Genomic DNA, 12135 nt, shown 5'->3' on the forward strand with positions numbered 1-12135 from the left:
TACAATATAGATAGGTACAACAAAGTTTGGAAAAGAAGTACTGTTCAGAAAGGGGGTCTGTACAGGAATCTTTAAATACCTTGGCCAGGGTCACAGAATGACTGTGTCAATACTGGATAGCTTTTGTATTAGGGGACACTTTTATGATAAAGTCATCCTAATATATAAAAGCGTGTGATAGAAATAAGATTAATTTATAAAAGCTAGAAAAAAAATTAGATTGTATCATAGTAGGAGTGGGGTCTTGCCAGTGGTTACACTTGTAAAGTCTGTCCTTAGCCCTCCCAGTTCCCCAGACCCTCTTGCAGAGTCTGTGGTAGTACATCTCAGACTTTTTCATGTCACTTGCCCCATTGAGCAGCAAGCCCACACTCTGCTCAGCCTTTCTTCTGATGCCTTTCATATCCTTTGCTAGTTTGAGCACCATCTGAGCTTGGGGCATTTCCACCACAAACCCTGCAAGCACTCTTATGTTCCTTCTGGGTAATTTGTCCCAATTTCTTACTCTGCATACTTCTTTTTTATATTTGAGCTCACTCAGTGTTCCCTGTTGATTCATGCTGGCTTTCTGCTGACACTTGCTTTGCTTAGAGCAATTTGAGTTGGGCCATTCTTGTGCTCTGAGAAGGTTTCCTTGAAGATCATCTGCTTCCTCTGGTCCCCTTTGTATTCCAGGGCAACGTCCCATGGGATCCTTCCGACAAAGTATTTCACTGAGTAGCTGATCAATCAATCACCTGCATCAACAAATTGTCTTCAACACACAGTTAGAAATCTCCTGGGTTGCTTGTGCCCAGCTCTATTGCCTTTCCAGCAGACATTCAGATGAAGATCCCCATGAGACCCACTCTTCTAGCTGTCTATAGGCTTTATTTTCTACTTAATCTTGTCTTCTGCTGTGCCATCCATGATGGTCTGTTCTCTAACCTCATGCGTAAGTTCTCAGCTGGCTTGTCACCACTTCCTCTGTGGTGATAGCTCTGTGCAATCCAGCCATTCCTTGTCATATAGCAAAACCCTTAGTCATCACCTTCCCTGCCTGTCTTTCCTGAAAAAACATGCATCCACCCATTGGAGTGCTCCAGTGGGGTGTACCACACCACATGTTTGTAAACTCAATGAGGTCATAGCTCTGCAGCTCCTATGTGTTTCCCAGGCTGTGGGCATTTGCATCCCCCATGGTCTTGCTTTCTCAAGAGAAGCATGAGAATCCCCTTGTCCTGTGGTGCCCTAATGCTTCTTTACTCCCTTATACCTTGCCTTCTCTTTGGATTATGCAACACCTCCCCAATATACCTAACTTACAGTTCTCTTCACCAGGTTAGCAAGCCAGTTTGCAAAAACACTCTTGCCCCATTTTGTCAAAGTACTCATTCCTCAAAGAGGGTTCCAAGATCACAGGGGCCAAAGCCCTGCCTGTGCACCTACCTACCCAGCCAGATCTCAGTCCAATGGATGTGTCCACTCCTACCTGAGCTTTTCCTTTCACTGCAAAGATTGGCGTAAAGATATTTGTTTGAGGCTGCTATTTTTAAGCTAGAATATATGTATTAAAAGGCTGAAGAGTCAAAGTTTTTCAAGCACCGTTATCAGTTGGGGACACAACAACATCAGTCTACTACTCAAGCCTTTTCTGTATAAATGAACACAAGAAAATACTATTCTGAAGGGTACCTAGATGCAGTAATAACGTATCAAGGTGCTTCATACTTTTGTAATAATGGAAAGTGGAATTTGTGATACTTCTGCATGAATTATTTTTAATTTTTCTGTATTAAGTCAGATACTTCGTTTTTCTTCTGGAGTTCCTCTTTGTCATACCCAGTAGATGATGATTTATTTAAAACCACAAACCCTCATTCACTTTTTAATTAAAAAATGTTAAGTTCATTTCTTCTCAGTAAAACAAATATTTGTTATTACTAATACATTTTAAAGGCAAGCATAGCACTTCATAGTGTTTATAGGAATAGTGTATGTACTGCACTGCTTCATCATGAATTAATGTCAATCATTCCACCCTTGCACTAGAACTTCTCTGAAAGCAAATACATTTCCCAGTAACAAGAGAGAAATTGAATTCTTCTCTAAGAGAATTCAGGGACGCACGGCCATTGAACCATCAGATTCACACATTAAAATAACGCAGTGCCTTTTCTTGTGTTGCATCTGATCTCAGTCACTCCTGAAATACCAGAATATTTAAAAATCTAGCCAAAAATGCAATTAAAATGGACAATCGCACTCAGCGCGACAGTAACTGCCTTAAGTCAAGGCAATTTTGTCTTATTTCTGCCACTTTTTTGGTTGTCTCTGCATCTTTTTAACATGTGTGACTGCTTCGTTCTCACCACTATGTGGTATTCAATAAGGAAAGTACCCCTTTAAAATGAAGAATAGGGTCTGGCTTGTTTCAGTTCATATATTACTATTTAATAATATGGTCTGATGGATAATATAACTGTGTATTTGTTTGGTTTTCAATCAGCAGAGAGGACTAAAACATGATGTTTCCCATATTTGTACAGCCTGGTGATGATTGTATCTATGTTATTAGATCAAGATGTTTTCTTTTTTTGGCTTCATTTTAGAAAGGCTGAATGTAAATATTATGAATATCCTCAGTATAATTTATACTCCTTTTGGCATTTGAAATGGGCAAGTTAATTTAGAAGCAACTTTCCACAATCATTCATGTGAAACCTGGAAGAGCTGAAGTCTGAAAGTCCGCTTAACTTTTTTTTTTTTTAGTGTAGTTGTGGTTGTGGGAGCTGTGTCTGACTTTTCTTCAGGATGTAAATTAGCGTGGTGAACTACCACAGTGAAAGCAGTTGATTTAAAAGTTTTGTCTTACAACTGTAATCATAAATTCATTGTCAGTGGTAAATCTGAGAATAAAACCTGTGCCTGGATAGGTCTTGAACTTCCAAAAGTGCTCTGTGTGGATCATCATCATCAGATTTTACAGTTCAGGTGCCAAAAGTATCAAGTGATTGTGGGACATAAAAAGCAATTCCTTGCTTAAGAATAGGCTATAAAGTCATTAAAACATCCCTATAGTAAGGGCCTCTCAAGCTATTAGAAGTTTTCAGCCTTAACCTTCTGGATTTTAGAATATGCTTAAAAAAATTTATTTGTATAATTTCTGAGGAAGGCATCTTGAGGTCTTCTGAGTCCAGAGATTTTGTCTACAGCTAGATGCATCTCCATGTAAGATGATTCTGCCATGGCTTTGTCTGTTGCCTGGATTGGAGTGAGCAGAGCCTGCAGAAAGTGATCTGAAGTAAGCAAGAAATACTCGTTCCCTCTAAAACTTCCAAATACATGCCTGGGGTAAGGAGAAGATAAGTTGCTGTGGGAAGTGAAATAATTTATTCCGAAAATGCTGAAATAACATTAAGTACTATAAAATTGTTCTAATTTTTCGAAGTGGATGATCTTCAGGAGAAAACTGACATACAAAGGAAGAGGAACGCTTTTGAGAAGTAATATAGTCCACCTAAAAACTTGTGTGATCTTTTGTTAAAATGCTTATATTAAACCACTGCAGGAGTGAGACCATTTACAACCAAAGTTTCTTTTTCTTTATTTTTTCTCAAATTAAAAAAAAAAAGAGCAAATACCATTACTCAAGGCAGTATTGACGGGTCTGGAGACACTGTTTATTCATGCGCATGTTGACATAATTTTTCCTGGTCTTTGACAGTACTGTTTGCTTTTGTATTAACTCCTCGAATGTCACTTCCAAGGGTACTCTGATTTTTAAATGAGCGACGTCTCAGATTTGTAAGCTCCTTAATATGCACTCACATTTTTTAAGCTAAATACTAAATAGGCTGTTCAGTCATAGAGGGGTTTTTTCTTTTTTCCTTAAAAATAACATCGTTTGTGACAAGAGAATCAGAGAAAAGAGAGGATCAATATACCTGGTAAGGAAATTAAAGAAAATCATACCTTGTCTCAGCTGATAGATTTGTGTCAAAATTCAAGGAAAATTTTTAAGCTCAGAAGAAATAAATTTTTCTTCTTCATAGATTTTTCCCTCTAGTGTCTACATCTTTTCCCTCATTTTCATTGCAGTCCTTCCTCAACCAGCTATGCGGTTTATTCAGCATCTGAGGAAGCAAGAGCAACAAGAAACAAAAACCACACTAGAATCAATTTATGTTTCTCTTTCTCATGCTAATGATCTAGAGGGTAAACTCCACTGCTTGAGGTTACTGATTGTTGTGGTTTAACCCCAGCCAGCAGCTAGGACCACACAGCTGCTGATAGAGTTCTTCCCCTTCCTCCCAGAAGGGCAGGGAGAAGAGGGAGAAAAGGAGGGTAAAGGGAAAGAAAAAATTCATGGGTTGAGGTAAATACAGTTTAATAGAACAACAACAGAAAAGGAAAATAACAATAAAGATAATAATGAGACAAGTCACTCTCACCATCCGATGAATTCGTACCTTCCCAAGCAGTGATCACAGATTCCACCCCCACTCCCAGCCAACACCCATTTATATACTGAGCATGACATCTATGGTACAGAATATTCCATTGGCCATTCCCTTGTTCTGTCTGTGCTCCTTCTCAGCTTCTATGGGAAGCTGATAGGAGGCCTTTTAAAGTATAAACAGCTTAGCGACAACTAAAACAATATGCATTATTGACATTCCTTTCACAGCAATCACTAGAAAGAAAATTAACTCTTTCCCGGCTGAAACCAGGACACTGATCCAAAATCTGTTCATGTGACCTTTATAGACGTCATCACTATCCTATTGATCAGGATCGGATACATTTTATTTCTCTCTAATATGAAGGCAAATATCAACTTCTGGGAGAAAAAAGCATACATCTTCAGTGAATGGTTGGCTATGAGTTTTGTAAATTAGCTTTATTGTATGTATCTCCACTGGACAAAGGCTTGAGCAACCTACTCTGACTTTGAGGTTAGCTGCGCTCTGAGCAGTGTTTGAAGGGCCCAGGACCCCAGATGCTCCCTTTCCACCTAAATTATTCTATGACTTTATATATATATGCAAAATGTGTGTATGTGTAGTCAGTGTACATGTGTGCATCACATAGATACATTTATACAAACCTGAATTTTTTGCTTTGTTCTTCAATATCCAAAAAAGAGGTCAAATTACATGTCTTTGATAGTAACACATCTATGCACAGATTGGTGTCTGTACATTCTGTGGCTTAACCTGTAAATCCATGCTGTAGTACTTGCGCTTCCCTCACTACATTGTTGTTGTTGTTGGAGTATTTGTTAGCTTGTTTTTGGTGCTTTTTTGTGACATATATAAGCCTTATTCGCTTGTATCTATGATCAGATTTTATGGAAATTATGTATGAAACTCTGATCTATTTCAGGCTCTTTGTTGCCATATAAAACTAAGCTCTTACTGGAATCTCTCTTTGTTTACAGGGGAACAAATTGTCCATACTCAGTGAACATCAAAGGTGAATTAACTGCTGGATCCCAGCGTTGTCCTCTTTCTGAGGCCACAACGGGCAGCTCACCAACATGCAGCTGCCCAGCAGAATGAAGTGGTGAGACAGGCAGAGGATGGTGGAGAGCTCTGCTTCCTAAAGACAGGAATTTTCTGCAGGTCATGTTTCTCTTGTGAGAGGGAGGAGCAACACAGCACTTACAGCGTGTGTACAAAGGAAATGATTATGCTGACTAGACTGCAAAGTATTTGGAATTAATAATCATTTCTAAATGACCATCCACCGTTAAGGAACAAGTCAGTGTCTGATGAGAGAAACTGAAACAGTGTCCCATCTACGGGGAACCCAGCAGGAACATGGATGTTGAAAGCGTGGTTGTAGCTGTGTTGTCCTTCTACTTTAGAAAAATTAAGAGAACACAGCAGTCTTTTGGTGAGTATCAACAAAATCTGCAAGATAATCAGGAAGAGGTAAGATAATGGTTATAAAACTGCTAAAAGTGTTTTGCCTCTTGCTAAAACAAGTGTTAGCACTTCCACTTTTATTAATTTCTCCTTTGGGTACTTTCTTGCACACCCACTTCCTCCCACTGTGGAGTTTAGGGAAGCATTAATACTTTGTTTTTCCTTCTAAAATGATTCTGAACAGTTGGACCATACTGTACTGAAAGTGTCAGAGTCTGCCTGGGAAGCTTCCTGCCTTTCTGACGTGCATTTATATTTCTTTTACATATGTTCAATTTGTCTGACTTTTAAGTTCAACCAGTGTACTGAGTCCCTCATGTTGAGCATATTCCAGTAGGTTCTGTGCAGAAATGTTTGTTCTATTTACTAAACACAACAAAGAATGACCAAAGATACCCTCATGCCATTGCGGCCATACAGGCTTAGACAAATCCTGTAGACACCAGTGGGAATGAGGAAGAATAAGTGACACCTTGCCAAGAGGTGGGATGAGGCAGGAAAGAGCAAAAGATGGAGAGTTCAAATACAACTATTTGAATACAACAACCAGAATACTTAGCAGGATAGGCTGGCCAAGCCCAGCTGGGTGTGAGACTGCAACTGTTCTGGAGGAGACCTAGTTTGGGTGCCTAAAGCCTCAAGCAAGGGCTTAGCCTGGTGGTGCAGAAGCTGTAAAAGGGCAGGGGATAGGGACAGCTGTGAGGATTTGTCTTGAAGCACATGCCAAGTCAGAGCTGTGTGATGCCGCCTGCCTCGAGATCCGAACTCTACAGGGACACTTCGGCATAATCAGCGAGGCGCTCTGGACTGGTATAACCATGAGTGGGGGTAGGTCTCTGAGTGAGTGTTTTCCCCTGAATCCTGCACATTTCTCCCCTGATACTCCTGGTCATACTAAATTGCACATAGTTTATATCTGACTACTACTTCAGGCAACACAGCATTTTGAGTGGTAGCTTGTGCTTAGTATTGCAGAAGAAGAATGGGAAAACTGATATTTAAGCTATCTTTTGTCTTACAGCTATTAACAGATAATCGATAAACATAGGAGTTAAATACAGAGTTTCAATCATATTTTTTAAACCAAAATTGTGCCACCAACAGAAAATTAACTGAGGTTTTAACAAGTGGTTTTCATATAGCATCTTATGTTTTTGTAGTTGTCAAGAAGTGTTGCATCCTGCCATGCAGTTATGGTGTATTTATTGTAAGAACTTGGTGAAAGTTTTAATCGAGCCAAACACATAGCAGTTCAAGAGTGATGAAATTTCATGCCTCTTTTTGGTTGGTACAATATTAATATGCCTCTGGTTTCCTCAGAAGACACTTTTTTTCTTATTCTGGTATTTGACAATGAGCTAATGTTCAAAATGCAAACAGAGAGACTTTACACATTGCCTGCAGTAAAAAAGCATTTTCTCCCTATTTACAATATATGCAGTAATGGGGAAAAAGTGATCCCAGCACCATACTAAAATGAATTTAAGCAATTTCATATTGCAGGAAAACTGGCAATTCAAAAGAAAAATCTATAGCAAACATAGGAGAACTGAAATAGCCTAAGCTATTAAATAAATAAAAAAATCACAAAATAGAAATACATAAGATTTTAATAAATTGACCAAATGGAGAAGAGCAAATTGAAAAAGAATAGTTCCATTTTGCATATGAGAAATTTGCATAGGCAAAGTTTGAAGCAACGCTCAGGAAGTTTCAGGTGGAATTTCAAATTAAAATGATTGTTATCTAGTTCCTTTTTTTGTCTAATCTGACATGTAGGGGAACAGGACTTCTAGCAGTTTTATTACTATATCGGCCCTTCCACATAAGTTGACAAACTGTACCCAACTGATGTTGGGTTTTTTAATTATCAAAATAGCTGAAGTAGGGACATGAGCTGAGAGCTGAAGCAGCTTTCTGCAAAGCCTGGTCAGGCTAGGCTTGTTTATTCTGAGGACAAAACACCGGAGTCGTCATGAAGATGTCTGAGAAGTCAGATTTCAGGTTCTGAGCTGTGTGCAATAGCCAGCAGTGTCTTTAACAACAACTATAAGCTGATTGTGGTGTCCTTTTTTATAGTTATCTGCATTCTTAAATGAATTACAATTTTTTTCTGAGTTGCTCTCCCAAAGCACATTGAATGTCCATAGATATGGATTATGGTGAACACTGTGAATCCACATCGTCCTTTTCATGCGTGTCACCATGCATGTGTTTCAGGAAAATTAGACTGTATTGTTAGAGATTATGTGTCTGCAAATTCAGGGGGAACGAAGTGTAAAACATCAGCTTCACTTTCCTTGAGGTAGTTCCTTATTTTCTGTTACAGTATATTTTGTCTTCAGAAACAACCCTTCTGATTATTTGCGAAGTGAAGCCTTTTTCAGTTTGAACACAGGATTATTCAGCCTTCCATAGCTGATTTTATTGAGACTAATGGGACAAGATGCTGACAAAGGTCCAGATCTTGCCAAAGGTTAGGCTTGTTCATAACCCCACTATCTCTGCAATGTAAAACGCATAGTAGTCTTTTCAATTTTGTATTGAATTTTGTGTTGCTAAGTAATATGTGGCGCACTTTGAACTTATGAGGGACTCATGGGAAAATTAAAAAATAAACCATATGAAAAATGCAGATATTTTACCAAAGTGTATGAAAAGTATGTAAGCAGAGGAAGGAAAGTCTGGAATAGTCTTTGAAATGAAGCAGCAGTGGAAAATTCTACAGTCCAGGCTTGAAGTGTTGGAAGCATGTGAAGGAATAATGCATCTAGCCAATAAAAATGTATTGTGGGAGGAATGATAACTGAAATTTGCAAGAGCAGTGAAACATAAAAAATTTAAAATAGAGATGAACATAGTCATTACTGAAGGAATTTGAACAAGGGAGGATATTGATGGAAAATGTGTCAATTTCCATGGAAATAAATAAAAAAAATTGAGGTATTTTTGTTAGAAGAGGACAGGTATGACCTTATACCTGTGTCACTAATATTCTCAGAGACAGGGAGTCAAAGGAAGTGCTAAAACCAGTAGTATTTTGTAAAAGAAATATAAGTTTTAATACTGTAATAAATCACTGTGATAGTTTAAACGCCTGACTATTAAATAAGCTCTGGGAAGATACGGCAGAGTGTTAGCATATATAGTCCAAATGTCTGGACGTAGCCTTTGCGCAGTAACCTGGATACCATATTGCAGTATGTTTCAACATCTATTACAGTCTTCATCATTCAGTAACGGTGTCTAATGCTGAAAGGTGAATTACTAGGTTGCTGAAATGAAATGCTCTGAACTCCAGAAAGGTTTAGATTTCACACATTTGATAGCATACTGATATTGCATAATGATTTTTCTCATCTCACAACACTAGTTCCTTGGAGATAATTCAATTACAGCTGTTTATAAACATTCCTAGTCCTCCTCTGGCATCAGTTAGGTTTTAGTTATAATTAGTTTTTTAAATATATAATAAAACATGGAATACAATTTGGAATCCCAGTCAACCTTTAAATCATTGTGCTGTGCTCTTTAACTGCTAATCTAGTGCTTTCAACGCATGGCTTCAAAAAAGTGTAGATTCCTTTTTATCCTTGTCAAGTAGAAATTACATTTAAACCTGAGATGGAAAATATTGACCCTATTGTTTACTCTGTTAAGTGTGTCCAAAGCAACCAAAAAAGTGTTTATCTTACCAAATCTTATTTGCATATGTCTAATCATTGTGACTTGTTACAGAACTATAAAAATCAGTTGTGAGACAGCTCTGTTAAAAAGCAGTAGCACGGAGTGGAAAAGCATTAATTCAATCCTTTGGTCTGTTAAATATCTTCCATTCCTATTAAGGCTTAGTATAACTCAGAATTGACCTTTGTTAAATCCTTGTCCAGTTTACGTTAGCCCAGCCTTTTCTATTCGTACCAAACTTGACTTTGCACTAGGTGAGAGTTTTTGCCATAACTTTGGATTGTACCTGTTCTGCCTGCTGAGGTGCCAGAGTCTGGCGCCAGAGGTACCAGTCCTTTGCATTTAGAAATACTTGTGCCACCAGGTCTGCCTCTGTGGCTTCTCCACCTTTCATCTCCCCAAAAGAGGTTCATGCCATCTCCTCAGGATTACGTGAAGCCGTCAGTGACAGAATTTTATGACCGTCTTTGAACTCTGCGATACCTTGAAGCAGTCTATGCACATCACAGCAAAGGCTGCACAGCAACACATAGGGAGATCTGTCAGTGGTGCTTTAGCCCAGCACAATGGCAATGCTAGACAGTTAGAAAAGAACCACAACATGACACTCTTCTAATAAAAATACTTCAAGCTAAGATAAATGGAAGAAGCAGATTCAATTGGGAGTAATTATGTTGTTGAAATATTTTCAACACTACATGATCCAATTAAACCTCGATCGCCAGTGGTACCCAGCCTCCTTTAAGGAAAGAATAAGTATTCATTTTGGAAAGAGAAAATTACACGTAATGTAGACAGACAAAATATAAAATAATCAAAATCTAAAGTAACACCAAATGTATTACAGAAAAGTAATGAACTAGTCAGTAGACAAGATGAATGGCTGACTACCATTCAGAAGGGCCTAGGCTTGAATTTATTTGTACAAAGATTGATTTGTGTAAGACAGAGCTTATCTTATGCCTCTTAATACATCAGGTCATGAAAATGATGTGAGGGTAAACACCTTTCAAACTGTTAAAACATACCTTAGACTTTTGCAAAAGACTTTTACAGCACCTCAGCAAATACTTGCAATGATGTGTAATGGAGATATGTATAGTAGCTCAGAAGGGGCAGAGATTTCTGTTCGGGCTAAAACTCTGGTTCCTGCTATCATGACAGTGCCACCTGTGACAATACTAAACACATCTTAGTACATGATATTTTATACTCAGTAACACTGAAAGAGAAGTGTCCTAGACTCCTTGCTGTGACAGACAGAAGAATTCGTGTCTAAAATCCTATAGAATTTCCTACATACCAAAGGTACTTAATCATAATATAAAAATTATTAACTTAGTCAAGTAATTACCCAACTCGATGACCCTTTTTCCATCTTCATTTTATTGATAACACTTATTATTCTTTTCTGGCACATGCACTTAGTCTTCTATTTTTAATTCATGACATCATTTTTAAATTTGTATGATTCTGTACCATCTAAAATTACATTTTTCATAAAACAGCTGTTAATGACCATGAGCCACAGAATTAGAGAAGCTAGAAATGATATGTTCTTTTAAGTTGAGAGCTTTTACTCTGCTTTCCCATGGCACAAGTATTTTCAACACTTTGTTTTGTAGTGGCTTGATTTAACTGTCTTGAGTAGAAGGCGTAATACATATGATGCGAGTAATATTTCAGCTGGCTTGTTTTCTAGATTTTTTTTTATGTTGACTTGGTTTAATTCTGTGAATTAAACTAATGAGGCACCTCTCTCTACTTCCTAAAGTAGGTAATCACTCAATTGACTACAGATGCAGGTGCTGAAAGACAAAGATACTATGCAACTTCCTTGAAATTATGCAGCAAGCTAAAATAATAAAAGGGGAAAAAAGAGGAAAGCTGTTTAGTAGCTTACTAAATTTCCTTTAGTAAGGAAATCTTTAGGGAAACAAAACTCATGAAGAAGACTTTTTGATCTTGGAAGAATGGGTCAATTAGTATGTTTTACAAATCAAACATCATCCTAAGGGGAGCCAATAGTTTTTTGAGACTCCGTTAGATATATGAACATGAACAAATTTGTCTCAAGAAACATTTTGAATGGAAGTTCTAAATGAAAATTGTACCATCATTTCAGTTATTCAAGCAGCATTTTATCAACAAAGATCTTTAGAAGTAAAATCCATAATCTCAAAAGCTGTCAAAGATGTTGGTTTAGAGATGTTATGATAAAATAATGTTTAGTATAATGTTAATAGCAGATATTCATTGTGGCAGTCCTGTTTAATTCAAATCAATGTTGCACAGTTACTCATCTTCTCAATGGTTTCAACTAAGCCTTACATAAAACAGAATCCTAATATAAATGCTGTTATTTCTTACATAATACTTATTAAATTACCAGACTAATCAGACTGAAAAAAAATGCAAGCCTTGCAAGATTTTGATTAGGAGCCCATAGTAAGACTCTGCACGTGCGTCTTCAGCTAAATTTGGAATTCTCTTATCTGGAACCCTGCTTGATGGCAAGGGAAGACATCACGGCCAG

Source organism: Larus michahellis, chromosome 2 (genome assembly GCF_964199755.1).
Source record: "Larus michahellis chromosome 2, bLarMic1.1, whole genome shotgun sequence".
Taxonomy (NCBI): Eukaryota; Metazoa; Chordata; class Aves; order Charadriiformes; family Laridae; genus Larus; species Larus michahellis.